At 35.4% G+C, this 17,500-nt stretch overlaps 1 protein-coding gene across 1 annotated transcript in view; it reads right to left on the bottom strand.

The window, feature by feature from the left end:
* Positions 1-17,500, bottom strand: part of LOC137634918 (protein bric-a-brac 1-like) — a 490,670-nt gene that overhangs the window by 472,823 nt on the left and 347 nt on the right. The gene's annotated exons all lie outside the window — the stretch shown is intronic.

Genomic DNA, 17,500 nt, shown 5'->3' with positions numbered 1-17,500 from the left:
CTCTTCTTTATTCTTCTTAGTCTCTCCCTTATTCTTCTTCCCTCTTTACGTCTTCCTCATCTCCTCTTTCTTATTCTTCTCCTTCCTCATCACTTCTTTCTTATTCCTCTTCGTCTTCCTCATCTCTTCATCCAGTTCTTCGTTTTCCTCATCACTTCTTCCTCATTCTTCTTCGCCGCTTTATTATTCCTCTTCTTTAACAAGTGGTTTTCTATAAATGCTATATATTTTGGGCGTTACATAAAAATATCTAGAACCCACCGTGCTTCAAGAAAGAAAATAACTTAACCATAGTGAAAGCATAAATATGCTTTTAAAAATATATTTTCGAACAACTCGGAAGACAAGACTATGTTTCAAATAATAATAACAATAAAAGTCCTCTGCAAATAATCAAGCCATTTAATAGATATAAAAGATAAGCAGGTATTGCGCATATATATTAATTAGGTACACTCAAGACGTACAGCATATGTGGGTCTTGAGCACATTATTTAAATCATAATTGGGCGTCGAGTTTAATTACCATTTCGATACAACATACTACATATTTGATACCTACATACTACATACTTAATACTAAATGGAATTTTCATCTTACTAACCATTAATAATAATATCAATGTAACTAAGTTATAAATAATAAAATTAATAAAATAAAATCAATTACGTTTAAGAACCTAACTTAGAAAATAGCGAAAAGTGCACTGAATAGAGATACCTTTCAAATGCTAACCTTCCTCTATACCATCTGTTCCTGTTCTAAGAAATCTACAAGTTTCTACAGATTAGCATCATTAATTCAGAGATACGGAACGCAGACTCGTATCGTTCCTGTCCACATTGTGGGAAGTAGAGAATTACGCGCCAAATGGCCCACGAATTTCAACTCTTGTAATTTTCATTATCGGTATCTCAAGTCCTTGTCATTTTTTCTAGGTAGTTATTCTTGTTTGTTGTTTATTACACTGTATATACTTTCGTTACTCATTATTATCATTATCTTCGTTACGCTTTTTGTTTTCACTTAAATACTGTCAGTTACATTATTTATTACACAGTATTTACTTACTTTATTCATTATCTTTGTTCCATTTTTTGTTTTTACCTAAATCCCGTCTCAGTTGCATTGTTTATTACACAGTATTTACTTCCTTCATTAATTATCTTTGTTTGGTTTTTTTATCTTTATCTAAATTCCGCCACAGTTACATTACCTTGTAATTATTTTCTCGTTCTTTTCACGGGCCCTTTCATGTTCACTTCCATTTGATTGACATTTTTCTAACATTTACCTCACCGAAATTAATTTCATCCAAGCTGTCATTTTCCTTTACAGCAGTATTTCCTTATTCTATTATTTTCTAATGGTTGACACCTTCCCCCCCCCCACCCCCCAGTTAAATTTTCGGTCGCCGTTATCATCAGGATTTCTCTAGAACAGTGGATCCAAATACCAGGGTCGCGACCCATATCAGGGTCACGACCAAAATTAGGATCGTGAGGATATTCTTGAGGGTCGTCAGATGGTCTTAGGAAAATATATCTTAATAATCAACAGCTTTTAACAGTTTCATTTCTATTAATGAAACTGATTTAATAAAGAAGATGGTGTAACATAAATATATCTTAATAATTCACAACAGTTCATATTTCTATTTTTATTACTGTAACCGATTTAACTAAGTAGGACAAGGTAAAGACTCTATTGGACACAGTAACATAAGAGGCGTGGTCATAAAACACCTATACACCTATATCAGGGTGTTACAACCATTGGTACATGTACCCCTAAAATGGTACATTTTTACTCCTCACATTTTTACTCCTCAAGGGGTACATTGGATATAAGAGAATACCCAGTACTGCGCAATACATGATGTAATCTGCATTGAAAATAATAAAACTATATTACAATATCAATTGCATTGTTTCTCTTTCTCATCCTTCAATTTTAGTGGTATACAGAAACCTATGAAAATGACAAGAGGTACAAAAGAACAAAAAGGTTGGGAACCTCTGACCAGGTTGGATTTAGTATTACAATGAGGGTCGCTACTCCAGTTTCAAGCGGGGATTACGCTGTCGAACGGTTCGTCGAACCCTGTTGTCGAACCTGCTTGTCAAACGGTTCGAAGAGGTGGAGTCAGTCACAAATGCATAAGGTTTTTGGACAATGAAGCCCCACCCACAAAAGTCAGGCGAGAATAGACTTTCTTCGAACCGTTCGACGAACGTGTTCGACAACCAAATACCCCGTTCACATGTTCGAACGTCACTGCAAATCAGGGTATAAACTTGAGCATGTGGCCATTATTATTATTATTATTATTAGCTAAGCTACAACCCTAGTTGGAAAAGCAGGATACTATAAGCCCAGAGGCTCCAACAGGGAAGATAGCCCAGTGAGGAAAGGAAAAAAGGAAAACAGAATATTTTAAGAAGAGTAACATTAAAATATCTCCTATATAAACTATAAAAATTTAATAAAACAAGCGGAAGAAAAATAAGATAGAATAGTGTGCTCGAGTGTACCCTCAAGCAAGAGAACTCTAACCCAAGACAGTGGAAGACCATGGTACAGAGGCTATGGCACTACCCAAGACTAGAGAACAATGGTTTGATTTTGGAGTGTCCTCCTCCTAGAAGAGCTGCGTGCCATAACTAAAGAGTCTCTTCTACCCTTACCAAGATGCTGCTGACTTTTACCTTAGATTACCTTAAAACTTTCCCAATTTCCGTAAATTTGAAGATAGTCACAAAACCGAAATTACCTTACAAATATCATTACCTTGAAATCATGCAAATTATCTCAAACTAAGGTAATTACGTTAAAAGTTTAAACCCTGCTTCAAACACTTGTCTGTCGAACCGTGTAAACCCGCCTTCAGACAGGGTCGCAACCAATAAAGGTTGGGAAACACTGCTCTAGTCTCACGTCGTGATATAGGCCTCCCTTAGTGGTTTATCTCATAGCCTTCATTTTCTATCACTCCTGTACCAACCATGTGTCACACAATTGTACATAATTCCTTTTGTATATATTATGCTTGTATCTTCGCTCTTCCCTCGCACTAAAACGAACATGAAAATTCATGTCTGCGTGTCGCCTATGTAACATTGTCATTTTCTCGAACATGTAATTTCCTGTTGCCTTGAGGTTTTGTATATAAAGGAGAGTGTTCCTTAATAAATTAACTCAGTTGATTGCATCCTGCCTTTGAGTTCACAACCTTTTCTCTGCACCGTCACATTGGTGACACACGGTTGGTACACTCCCAATTCACATGCCCAGTGTTATCCTTCCTCTGCGATACCAAAGTTTACAACGTTATCTCATCTTGTCATTTTACAAGGTGAAATTTCCGATACTAGTGTACGCGACCCGTAAAAAATACGGTTAAATAAATATTGAGATAGATATGCACACACATGCACCCAACCCTCACTCTCACTCTCGGCGTTCGGGCCGGGGGAGTCATTCAGGACCGAGGGTTCACGGGGGAGGGGTCCACACTTGGGTTATAATATCAAATTTGAATAGGTTCGACAGCCAGATGGAAGAAACGAAGTGGGGATGAAGAAAAGTAGAAAGCTAAAAAATGGATATAGCTGGGTGGGGGGACGAAGAGACTGCAAAGTGTAGGGTAATAGATATTTTCTTACCACCCCCTCCCCACAAAAAAAAAAAAAAAAAAAAAAAAAAAAAAAAAAAAAAAAACTTGACGGGATTATTTTGTAGTTGATATTATCCTACATCTTTGAAACATATTGCAAGCTACGTGATATCCCTCTAAGGTTGAAGCTTAGCTTAGCTTAGCTAATAATAATAATAATAATAATAATAATAATAATAATAATAATAATAATAACATTCAGCGATGTTACTTTCCCATGACCACAAAGTCAGAACCAGAGCGGCTTATTGATCCAAGTCAAAATGTGTAAACAGATTCTGATTGAGATCGTTGAATGTTATGGACCAGTAACCGAAAGGGTTTGTCCTAATTCTAGCGGGGCCTTAATATAAATATTAATTGGATATCGAGATAAAGTTGAAAATTTTACTTTGCTGCACATTTACGATTACATAGCAATGTTACAATAAGTCTTTGGCGTATATTTCTAGCGTAGAGAATATATGTAAGTTACGAAACGTGAATAGGCCTACTGTAATATCACGACTCAACATGTTTCGAACAAACATGATAAAATGACAGTGGAGGTCCTGTGGAGAGTAGGGTTCACCTGCTGTATAGGACTACAAAATCAGCCCTTGAAATAAAGTCAAGTAAAGCTGTAAGTCGAAGCCGTTCGTTCGTTTAAGAATGCCTTTCCTATACAAAGACAGGAGCCAGTGTTGAAGAACCGATCACCGAACGTATGCTATACTGCGCCAGCAACATGAAGTCGGTTTCAAGGGGTGACAGATTCTGGTGTTTCCGTGAGGTACCGAAAGTTTAGCCTGCCTGACACTTGCGCGCATTTTTGCCACGCACTGGCACGCATTGATGCGCGCGCACTGGTGTTTTTCTCGCACTGTTCACGACCAGTTCACTCCAGTTCGCGCATCGTTCACGCGACGTTCACGCGATGGCACGAATTGGCACGCGTAGTTCACGACACGTTCACGCGAGTTCATTCATCATTCCGCATCCTTTACGCCAGTTCACGAATTGGCCACTCCATATAAAAACGGGGCTTCTCCAACCCGAGGACATTCTTGGATTGGCTTAAGAAGAGACAACAATGCTTTCTGTCAGAGACACCATTGCATTGAGGAGAAGAAACGTATCTTTTTCGTTTGTATTTTTTGTTGTCCTTTATTTTTGTTTCAATAAGAAAGCATTTGATTTACATATAAATAGCAGACATAAAATATGTACAAGTATTAAGAAAGCATTTTATTTTAACATTAAAAGCAGCAAACATGAAAAGTTTTTAGGCTGTTGATTTTAAGGTAATAGAGAAAAAAGTGTGTTGAAATAAGAAATCATTTTATTTTTACATCAAAACAGCAAACAGAAAAAATTTGTTTTGCTCTTCATTTTAAGGTAATAAAGAAGAATAAGTATGTTGATGAAATAAAACATCATTTTATTTTTACATTCAAACAGCAAACTTAAAAATTTCTTGGGTTTATTTTTCAGTTCATTTTTATTTAAAACAAGAAGTTTTGGGTCTTGATTGGTAATAGAGGAAACTAAGTGTGTGCATGAAATAAGACATCATTCTATTTTTACATTCAAACAGCAAATATAAACAATTATTAGGTTTATATTTTTCTTTCCTTTTCATTAATTTTTTTTCGTTTCCTTTTTGTTTCTCTTCATTATAAAGTTATAGAAATAGTTTGAAATAAGACATCATTTTATTTTTACATTCAAACAGCAAATATAAAAATTCATTAGGTTTATTTTTCTTTCCTTTTCATTATTTTTTCGTTTCCTTTTTGTTTCTCTTCATTATAAAGTTATAAAAATAGTTTGAAATAATATATAATTTTTTTTCACATTAAAACAGCAAATATAAAAATTTATTAGGTTTATTTTTCTTTCCTTTTCATTAATTTTTTCGTTTCCTTTTTGTTTTTCTTCATTATAGTTATAGAAATAGTTTGAAATAAGATATAATTTTTTTTCACATTAAAACAGCAAATATAAAAATTTATTAGGTTTATTTTTTTTCCTTTTCATTAATTTTTTCGTTTCCTTTTTGTTTCTCTTCATTATAAAGTTATAGAAATAGTTTGAAATAAGATATCATTTTTTTTTTTCACATTAAAACAGCAAATATAAAAATTTATTAGTTTTATTTTTCTTTCCTTTTCATTAATTTTTTCGTTTCCTTTTTGTTTCTCTTCATTATAAAGTTCACGCCACTTCCCGCATCGTTCACTCCAGTTCACGCCAGTTCCCGCACTGTTCACTCCAGTTCACTCCAGTTGGCGCATCGTTCACGACTATTTCACGGCCATTTAGTGCGTGCCAATGCGTGCCACAAACTTTAAACATTTCAAAGTTCTGGGCGCGCATTGGTACGCTCTGGCACGCGAGTTCCCGCACTGTTCACGACATTTTCACGGCTCGTTCACGCGAGTTCGCGTATCAATGCGTGCCAGTGCGTGCCACGAATGCGTGCAAGTGTCAGGCAGGCTTTTGATAGCTAACCGACTCCCTACCAACAGACACACAACCCTCTTCCTCACCCCTCTTTATATTATCATTATTATTACAAGCAAAGCTACAACCATAGTTGGAAAACTATGATGCATAAGCCCAAGGGTTCCGACGGGGGAAAAAACAGTAGCTGTGAGTAAAGGAAACAAGGAAATAAATAAACTACAAGAGAAGTGATAAACAATCAAAATAAACTAAACTAAGAACAGTAACATTAAATTAGATCTTTCATATATAAACAATATAAACTTCAATATAAACAGCAGAAAGAGAACTATAATATATACTGTATATATTCAGTATATATATATATATATATATATATATATATATATATATATATATATATATATATATATATATATATATATATATATAGAGAGAGAGAGAGAGAGAGAGAGAGAGAGAGAGAGAGAGAGAGAGAGAGACTCTAGAATACATATATATTCAAGTAGCACTTACTTATTCAGGTTTCATTTTTTCCCCTAGTCATTTGTAATATAAAAGTGAAACTCTGTGTTGTCTACCAGGCCATTTTCGCACCAGCATGAGGTATACAGCGTAAACTTCAACGACTTCTGTTCCCTATTGGCTGTCGTGTTCAGTGGCTTTAGGTGATGTTGTGCCTATCCAACTCTGTGGAACTGTATAATTCAGTCACCCGACTATCATCCACAAATACATTATTTGGAAGCCTGCTTGACTTTTAATGTCTTAAAAACGTAGTTCGATCTACTGCAACAATACTCCTCTCCATAAATATTTTGTTGCCATCAACATAGGCATATTAGAAGCCAATCTCTATAAAAATTTTGTCACTACGTGAAATTTTCCCTCCAATTCGGGCCTTCCCGCCAAACCACTACCACCCCCACCAGCGCAACTTGACAACTTAGGAAACCTGCCGTAAATATCGACACACATTGAACTTTGTAGCCTCTTTATTAAATACGGAAAAGATATAATCACTTTCGAATAGCATATGGATGGAAAATGAGATCCATATTCGAAGGATGATATTGCATCATTGCTAGTGGTACGACCTTACCACTCCCACCCTGAACAGACTTCGTACTCTGAACAAACTAGTCCCCCCCCCTCTCTCTCTCTCTCTCTCTCTCTCTCCTAATAATAATAATAATAATGAAAATTAAATGAGTTGCAAAAAACATCTGATAAAGCGTAGGAAAATGAGTAGTAGTCCTAGTAATTGTAGGAGAGAGAGAGAGAGAGAGAGAGAGAGAGAGAGAGAGAGAGAGAGAGAGAGAGAGAGAGAGAGAGCGTTCTTTACGAGGGGATACATAAATTTCAGATTATGATAGTACACATCCAGTTATAACAGATGATAGGTCTTATACCAAGGCCAATATAAATACATACACATATACATGTGCCTGTATGTATATGGGTATGTTTAAATATACCGTTATGTACTGTATATGTAATAGTTAGAATAGTAATATTACATGTTTAAAACAAATGACGTAATATGTCATGTTGGTTGGAAGAGCTAACCGTGAGATTTGCTGTAGTCATTCAAATTGTAAGCAGGATGTATAATTCTAAATTGACATTCTTTCTTAACGTCAACACATTGTCTCTTCGTGTGAAAGTTTGTGACGTCACCGGATGCAGGTGTCTTCCGATTCCGTCACTTGGCTAAATTAAAGCAAGCGTACGATATTTGTGATATCGATAATTTATTCAGTTCATATCTAAACTTCACCAGAATTGGTCGTGTGGACCAACACAGCTTCCTCCAGTGATGGAGATGTTTAACTCTGTTGTTTATTCACAATAAAACTTAAAAACCACTAAGATGTATTCAGTAAACCATTTAAATACATCTGAAACAACTCATACTCAAATGTGTGCTTAAGACAGTAGCACACCAATAAATGGTGGCAGCAGTTAAACTCTAAGACAGCGATTAAACTCTAAGACAGCGATTAAACTCTAAGAATTAGAGAAATATCTTCAAGACTTCAAAATAAATAGCTGTAAAACCAGAGAAATATCTTCAAGACTTCAACATAAAAGCTGTAAAACCAGAGAATGATCTTCAAGACTTCAAAATAAAAGCTGTAATACCTGATAAAGATCTTCAAGAACTCAAAACTATCTACAAGAATCTACAATTTTGACTAAGTCCAACGAACAAGCTAACACCAACATATGTTAGTATACATCTTGAATCTTCAATCAACATCCTAGGAAACCCAAGGACTGGCGTTCAACAATTGCAAGACATATCCAGGAAGAACTACATTCAACAAGAAACTAGAACGAGACATCGCTAACAAAACATCAAGAGAGAGAGAGAGAGAGAGAGGACGTGTCGACTTCATATAAAGCTAAGTACAGAGATTTTGTATTCATTTCAGTTTGGGCAGTGAAGTGTAGTTATCACAAGTCGTTAGTCAATTATTACTGGGGTGAGTGAATTCCTAAACTTTGTTATAAGAAACTCCGAATTCTCATTTAGAATTTTTCTTTCTTTGTGCTAATTCCTTTTTCTTTCATAAACTCTTGGGGGGAAATGTATTGGGATTAGTAACATTGTTGGGGGAATTTTATTATACATATGCGTTTACGCAGTGGGCGTCTGTACTCATATAGATATTTTGATAGGATTGAAAGGGGTCAAAGAGATAGAAAAAAAAAAATATACAGCAGTCATGGCTCCTCCTGTCAGCCCTACCCCTGGACCTAGTGGTGTAGGCCAGGCTAATCCTCCTCCAATTGTGACGCTTGTAAATGCCAGGTCAGCAATCCTTCCTTTTCAAGGTCGTGTCAGCGGGTTCTTGCCACAAAATGTGGAGTCATGGATTTCATCCGTTGATGCCCATTTAAATGCCAAACAAATCGTAGATCCTTTTGTACAATTACAAGAAGCTAAAAGTTTTATAGATTTTTCTAAGGGGGATGCGAGTGCGTATTTAAGAGGTGTTTCATTTCAGGAAGCAGTTACTTGGGATGATTTCAAAGTTAGGTTACGCGCGATTTATGGGGGTGAGGAAGCTTTGGATGTAGTGTTAACGTTACGAAATACACTTAATCAAGCCACTATGAATCGGCTTAATGTTGTTGAGAGAGCAGCTCTCATAGCTGATAGGCTTAACGAATATCAGGACATTTTAGGTAATTCCACTTGGGTTACTAACGATAATATCTCCGTGAAAGATTTTTTACGATTAATGTATTTAACTTGCATGACACTTATGTTGCCTGAAGCTTTAGTGCGGTGCTTTGATAAGAAGTTAATGCCTGCAAGTACGGAATTGGATGTCTATAAACAGATAAAGAAACACATGTCCAAGTGTCCAGATCTCGATCCCGTGTTAACTCAAGTTTTTGCTAAGAATGAAACAAAACCACAAACCGTGAACGTAATTAACAATCCAGTAGCGGGAGTGACGTGTTACAACTGCAAACGTCAAGGTCACATAAGCGCAGACTGTAGAACGAAATTTTGTTCAGTTCACAACACAGGATCACATTCTTATAGTCAATGTTACGCGCGTAAGACACAACAATATCCTAGAAATACACAGTCAATTCCACAGTCAGTTCCATATGGAAATAAAAAGAAAAATCCTCATTTTAACAATAAGAAGAAACAACAAAATGTCAATGCAGTTCAGAGTCCGAAACAAACAAACACTTCTTCAAATATCGCTGAGCCTGGGCCGTCAAACCAGACCTCGCAAAGTCAGCCTAATTTTCAGAATGTGCAGAGCAAAGCAAATACCACATGGTTAACTCTAGAGGGGAAGAGAGTGATGTTGGGTCAAGGTCATTTATGTCAACATCAATAGTATTGAATAATCAATTTAATGTTTTATCAGATAATTGTGAGACAATAGATTTTCCTATGAAACACACGGCCGAATTAAGTAAAACAGTGCATGCTCCCGTAGATTTGCAACGTATTCATACAATAATGAGCCAAAATGAGTTACGGCCAACCTTATATGCTGTAAATTTAGAACACAAATCCTTTACGTTATTTTTTTACTCTGGTAGTCCACGTAATATTATGGATTTGAAGACGCATCATTTGTTGTTTTCGAACTTTCCGATTGAAAAATCAGGAATTAGACTTTCAGGTATAGGAAATAATGAATTAAACGTCATAGGCATAACTCATATTCAGTTCAGAGTCGGTAATCGCACGTTTGCCGATACATTTGTTGTTGTGAAAAACATTAATATGTATCCAGCTGTAATTATAGGATACCCATCTATGGGAAATCAAAACATTATCTTAGCTCCTGCAAAGCACGGCGTGTATATCAAAGGGAAATTCTATAAGTCTTCTAATACTTTAAAGTCAGTTTTGGATAAAAAGGAGACGACAAATGTAACCGTAACGTACGTTGAAGAACCAATAACTTGTCTCACTAATAAAGAAATAATATACGCGACCCAACAGAATTCTCGTTCACCCGTAATATCATCTTGCACGCAATATATCGAACCAAACATACCTTCAAATTTAATAGTGCAAATAAAGAAAACACTACCGGGATCTGAAATATTAATCCTTTCCGATACTTTGAAAACTAACGGATTGTCTGTCACACAAGCTATTTATACAGTAGGCTCATTTATTGGTGTGCTACTGTCTTAAGCACACATTTGTTGCCTATACGTTACTTAAAATTAGTTCTGGAGAACGGAAGGGATAAACTAGGCTATGTTCCTTTGTTAGACGAACATAGGTTAGAATTTTATTACAGCCTAATTACAGTAAACGTAGATAATAACAAGATTAGGATTACAATTCCCTTTGATTCTTCTGATGCCTGGCAATCTTACAGGATATCACCATTTCCGACTTTCATGACGAATCACTCAAATCCAGTAATATCCAGTTTGACAGGACACGTATTGATTTCCCCAGACAAGGAAACATATACGGTCATTAAAGACTTAAATCAATTAACTCACTGTTCAGACGCAATGGATAGAAAAATATGTACAGCTGACTCATTTGAATTCCGTAAAAACTTAATGGATTCATGCGAGTTAGGTATAGTGCTAGACGGTGCTCTCTCCCATACAAGTGAAAATTGTCTGGATAAGCTTTATCCCTTTGACAATAAGGAATTCAATTGCAGACTAAATAATGGCTCGTGGATACGATACGACAAGGACGGCTTCAATGTATCATGCCCTGACGGATCCACATCCTTCAACCACATCTTCGTCGCAGCAGATGGCTGTATCGGGACTTCCCCGAATTCCATGGTGACTGGTCTACGGACAATCATCAGAGAACGAGCTTACTTCGCGAACTTCACGTGGACCTCTACAATGCCCGCACTTCCTCTCCCCTACAACGGAAGTGTGGCAAAGCGGTTGATGAAACTTACCGAAAAGGACCACCTGTCACCGACTTACAAAGAGATTCTTCACCCTATATTACTGGCTAGTTTGTGTGTAACAGTGATAATTTTTATCGCCGTGAACATCCTTGTTTGGCATAGGTTACGGCACAGCAAGCAGCTACAAAGGAACGAGTTGAATAGCCCTGACAATACCCCCTACCTGATCCAGTTCAAAGCTGTATGAGTGGCCACCTCATTCGCTAAGGGAGTAATTTGTCAGGAAGATGTTTGTATGAAAAGCTGATTAGTACGCTAGTAATATGTAATTAAAGAAATTCTCTACATTTGCATTGTTAAAAATACATTTAAAATAACATTTAAAAAATAAATAAAATAAAAAAGGATATAAATCATTTTTTTCTCTCGGCATCTAATAAAAATATATAAGCCGGAATGTTAAAAAAGAAAAGAGAAAAAAAAAATATAATAAGATATATAACAGAATCTATGGGCATCTAATAAAATGTATCAGCCCTATATATAAATATATATATATATGTACGAAACCGTGGTACGTGTACGTACCAGGAATTCGTATTTGTGCACTAAAAATTGAGTATCTTGTTTCTGACAAAGGTAACAATTATTCTTTATCAAGTTACCGAATCATTTATAAGTCAGAATTTATTTTGTTTTTTGGTACCATGTAATCATTTGCTAGCAATGTACCATATATATGATCTTGGTTTTATCATGCATTTTTCTTTTTGCTTTGGTAATATCTTTTTTGTATGCATTATTGTTATTATTTTTTGATGTGCCTATTTGGACATTCGTCCTCAGTTGGTTATAGCTAATGTTAAACAAAGAATAATACGTATGTCCAGTCACACCTAATAACCATGTTTCGGCTTGTTGTTAAATTTTTGTAAAAAAATTGAGATAGCTGGCCGAGCTAATGTAATAGTTAGAATAGTAATATTACATGTTTAAAACAAATGACGTAATATGTCATGTTGGTTGGAAGAGCTAACCGTGAGATTTGCTGTAGTCATTCAAATTGTAAGCAGGATGTATAATGCTAAATTGACATTCTTTCTTAACGTCAACACATTGTCTCTTCGTGTGAAAGTTTGTGACGTCACCGGATGCAGGTGTCTTCCGATTCCGTCACTTGGCTAAATTAAAGCAAGCGTACGATATTTGTGATATCGATAATTTATTCAGTTCATATCTAAACTTCACCAGAATTGGTCGTGTGGACCAACACAGCTTCCTCCAGTGATGGAGATGTTTAACTCTGTTGTTTATTCACAATAAAACTTAAAAACCACTAAGATGTATTCAGTAAACCATTTAAATACATCTGAAACAACTCATACTCAAATGTGTGCTTAAGACAGTAGCACACCAATATATATATTTATATATGTAAGCATAAATGTAAACTATACATATATCTATTATATACAGTACATACATACCCACATTATTTCTATGTGTGTGTATGTGTGTGTGTCTGTGTATGTATATAATAAACTTAATTGTTAAATACTCTGTAAAAAAAATGTCATTCGGAGCACACGATACCCAGCTCACCTATATAAATAAGCTCTAAAAAATGTCATATCGATAAACATTCAAGCCACATACCAAACCTTGCGATGTTGCAGTGATATGGAAATGCATTAAACACTAAACCATAGAACACTGAAAAATGTATAGGCCTATACTATCAACAACTCCCTCGGATAGGCCTATGTTAACTTTGAGCATAATGATAACCAATATTCCATCTTTCCTAAATAGGTATTTCCAGCTTATTTAAAAAAAATAATTAAATAAGAAAAGTTAGGCTATGAATCATCAGCAAATCAGTCTATTAGTTCATCATTATTATTAATTAAATTCATCTAGTAGGCAGAGGAAAACAAGATAGCAAGAACAACGACCTAGTTGACTTTTTAAAGAGAGAGAGAGAGAGAGAGAGAGAGAGAGAGAGAGAGAGAGAGAGAGAGATTTATCTTCCTAATACCAATATAAAAAGCAGGAAGGAGTAGGAAATAAGTTAATGATTACACGGCTACCCTGAAATATAGTAACAGTAAAATGAATGCGGTGTCGCCGTCACACAAATTTCCACACACTAAAAGGTTAAGAGGTGGCTTAGTTCAACTCTCGGCTTTCCTCCAAATTAGCTTTTAGCTTATCTATATACAGTAGATTTTATCTGTTAATTATTCCAGACTGAGAAGTCGGGTTCCAGCTGTTATTTTATTTCAAGTAGTCTAGGGTTTATCTAAACAACTTTACGAAATTGACGTGAGTTGTTATTCAAGATGAGGGGTAGATGAAGATGGTTTGGGCATGCTCTTCGCACTCCCCAAGAGAGATTAGTTCACCAAACGTCCATCTGGGCTCCACAAGCCACTAGAAGAGTTGGAAGACCCAGACCTACACGGCTGAGGACTATGAAGCGCTAAGTACGAACTGATGAATGGAGAATTATTGAATTAAAAGCTCAAGATAGAGGCGACTGGCGAATTCTAACCGAGGCCCTTTTCGTTAATATGCGTAGGAGATGATATTCAATCCAAGCACAAACGTTATTTTATAATATAGACTGAGTAGTCGGTTTCAACACCAACAACAACAACAATACAGCCGTTTCTAGTTCCCTGTAGGACAAAGGCCTCACACATGTCAATTCATGTCTAGGGTTTGGCCCGTTTTCATCATCAAGCATGCCAGTGATGGCGAGAGATTTTCGTCTGAACGGTCACAGCAAACCTAGTATGGGTGGCAATGACTAGTACAGCCTTGCTGATCATGTCAATACTCAAACCCACTATGTTAAGGTTAACTGCAAAGTACTCGGATTAATTCAAGTCTTGAGTCATGGTTGATTTTCTGTATGATGCGACTAATTTTTATTATAATAGCAAGAAAATTAAGCAAATTTGAAGGACAATAACCTTTAACATTTTTCTACCCGAACGTAAAAATAAAATAAAATAAATAAATAAAAAAAAACCTTATCTGTTCGTAAATATTAATGTTAAAGCTAAAGCCCTAGTTGGAAAAACAAGATGCTATAACTCCAAAGGTTCCAACAAGGAAACTTGTCCAGTGAGGAAAGGGAATAAAGGAAACAGATAGGATAGTGTGCCTGGTGCCTGGGTGTACCCTCAAGCAAGAGAACTCTAACCCCAGACAGTGGAAGGCCATGGTACAGAGGCGATGAAACTACGCCAGACTAAAGAAAAATGGTTTGATTTTGGAGTGTCCTCCTAGGAAAGCTAAATTACCATAGTTAAACTCTCTTCTTGTTTCTGCATTAATCAATGTACACATATGCATTACACGATTTCGGAATTCAATTGACTATCATAACGCTATTGCCTAGATAACTTTTTTACTGATAAATTATAAAGTGGTTAAACTTTAAAATCAGTTCATAATATCTAAATCTCGATACTAGAGTTTATTGAACAAAGCTCAAATATTTTAAATGCAAACTTACAAATAGAAAGTTACATATTTAAGCAATTTCTGAAAAATATGTTTTACATTTATTACCATAAGAGTTTATCAGCATATATCTACTATAAAATAAAATCGACGAAGAGAACTGATGGTGAAAAAAATAATTGACACTCTTCGAACCAATATTTTTTTTTCCTTTTATGAAATAGTCATTATTCGTCTTTTCAAAACACAAACTTATCATGTAAGAATTTGAAATATTCTTCTTAAACAATTATACTATTAAGTTAAAATTTCTCGCAACGTACAGCATTATTATTTCCACTAATATTTTCATAATTATCATCATTATTAACATATTTCTGTAGGGAAAACGATAGACAGCTCCTGCTATTAAATGAAATATTACCCAAGCCTCCATTTGTACAAATACCAAATATAAGTAGCTATGCAAAGTTTGCTAGAAACAATAATCTCCACTTCATCAGTTCCGAGTTGGGTCTGAGAGAGAGAGAGAGAGAGAGAGAGAGAGAGAGAGAGAGAGAGAGAGAGAGAGAGAGAGAGAGAGAGAGAGAGAGAGAGAGGGGGGGGGGGGTCTACATGAATTTCCTTTTTTTCTGGTTGCTAACCAAATAAACACTTTAGTGTTTTTCTAACAGACATACTGTACGTATGTACAAGTCTGCTATATATATATATATATATATATATATATATATAGAGAGAGAGAGAGAGAGAGAGAGAGAGAGAGAGAGAGAGAGAGAGAGAGAGAGAGAGAGAGAGAGAGAGAGAGAGAGAGAGTCTACATGAATTTCCTTTTTCTGGTTGCTAACCAAATAAACAGTTTAAAGTGTTTTTTAATCGACATACATACAGACTAGTCTGCTATATATGCATTACCACCAGTTTTCTATATACACCACAATGTTCAATGTTAAGTCTAGTCAACCCACACCAATTTGTAAGAAAATAAATTTATCACTACTTGATACACATTCCTCATTGCTACATTATAACTAGCATATCTGATTTTTTTTTTCATCTTATTTTTCTTCCTCTAGTTTTGTTAGTTTTTATAGTTTACATAGGAAATATTTATCTTTAAGTTGTTATTGTTCTTAAAATATTTTATTTTTCCTTGTTTCCTTTCCTCACTGAGCTATTTTCCCTGTTGTAGCCCCTGGGCTTATAGAATCCTGCTTTTCAAACTAGGGTTATACTTAGCAAATATAAACAATAATAATAATAATAATAATAATAATAATAATAATAATAATAATAATAATAATACTAAAGAAGCCAATAGAATTGGGAAAAATAATGCCTATACTTATAAGTACGTAATAATATTTTCTTTAAAATCTGAAATTCCAAGTTGTTCATTTATGAATTTACGGTGCTACTATAGCGTGATTCCTACCTTCAGGATTCTTCTTTAGTGTACATATATCTATAGTTCTAACAAAATATCAATGTACATTATCTAGAAAACAAAAATATTACGATGGCGTTTTTTGCGGTTTTCAAAATATTTAATATTTTGCCACCATTAATTATTTTCTTATCAATATCTAAATAGAAACGATAAATAACATTCAACACTGCGCTTAATAGGGTAAATTAATATCAATAATTACCATACCATAATAATGAAAACAAATATAAACGGCCAAGTTGGTAAGTTACACATATTGAATTCTCTTTGAAATTTTGAACTAATGAAATACATGATAGTGATAACGAAAGCATGATAATGAACGTATGGTGATAGTGATAATAGTGTTATTTACCACTTTTTCGTGTAAAAAGGCATCAAGGGACTCTTTCCTAAGCAACTACACGTACTAAATTTTCGTTTACGTTGCGAATTAACTGAAATTGGACTAGCCCAGTAATTACTCTTGATTTGGGAAAACCAAAATAGCGAGCTTCAAAAGCAGCAACCGTAAGTTAAAATAAAAATGCATTTAAATGTTTTAGTGAAGCAGGGGATTGTTAAGCATAATGTATTGTAAGGGCTGTGATGGCCGATGCGGTAACGTCCCTGACTAGTAAATGCCAGACGGGGGTTCGAATGCCGCTCAAACTCGTTAGTTTCTATAGTCGCTACAATCTGACCATCCTTGTGAGCTAAGGCTGGGGGGGTTTGGGGGAACCTATAGGTCTACCTACTGAGCCATTAGCAGCCATTGTCTGACCCTCCCTGGTCCTAGCTTTGGTGAAGAGGGGGTTTGGGAGCTGATTATGTGTATGTATGGTCAGTCACTAGGGTAATGTCCTGCTTGATAGGGGCAATGTCACTGTCCCTTGCCTCTGCCATCCATGAGAGGCCTTTAAACCTTTATCCCTAGAACTAGTTATAATAGCGCTATAACTATATCAAATCCTATCATTTGAAAATTTAATGTCAGCAAGTAGATAGTTCTTACATAATAAACGTATCAATGTTAATTCCACGACAATGTTATACCTATTCATGTGACTATCTAAAAGTAGGCCTAG

The sequence above is a fragment of the Palaemon carinicauda genome, chromosome 45, assembly GCF_036898095.1.
Source record: "Palaemon carinicauda isolate YSFRI2023 chromosome 45, ASM3689809v2, whole genome shotgun sequence".
Taxonomy (NCBI): Eukaryota; Metazoa; Arthropoda; class Malacostraca; order Decapoda; family Palaemonidae; genus Palaemon; species Palaemon carinicauda.
Note: the sequence above shows the minus strand (reverse complement) of the source record. Positions and strands in the feature narration are given on the sequence as shown.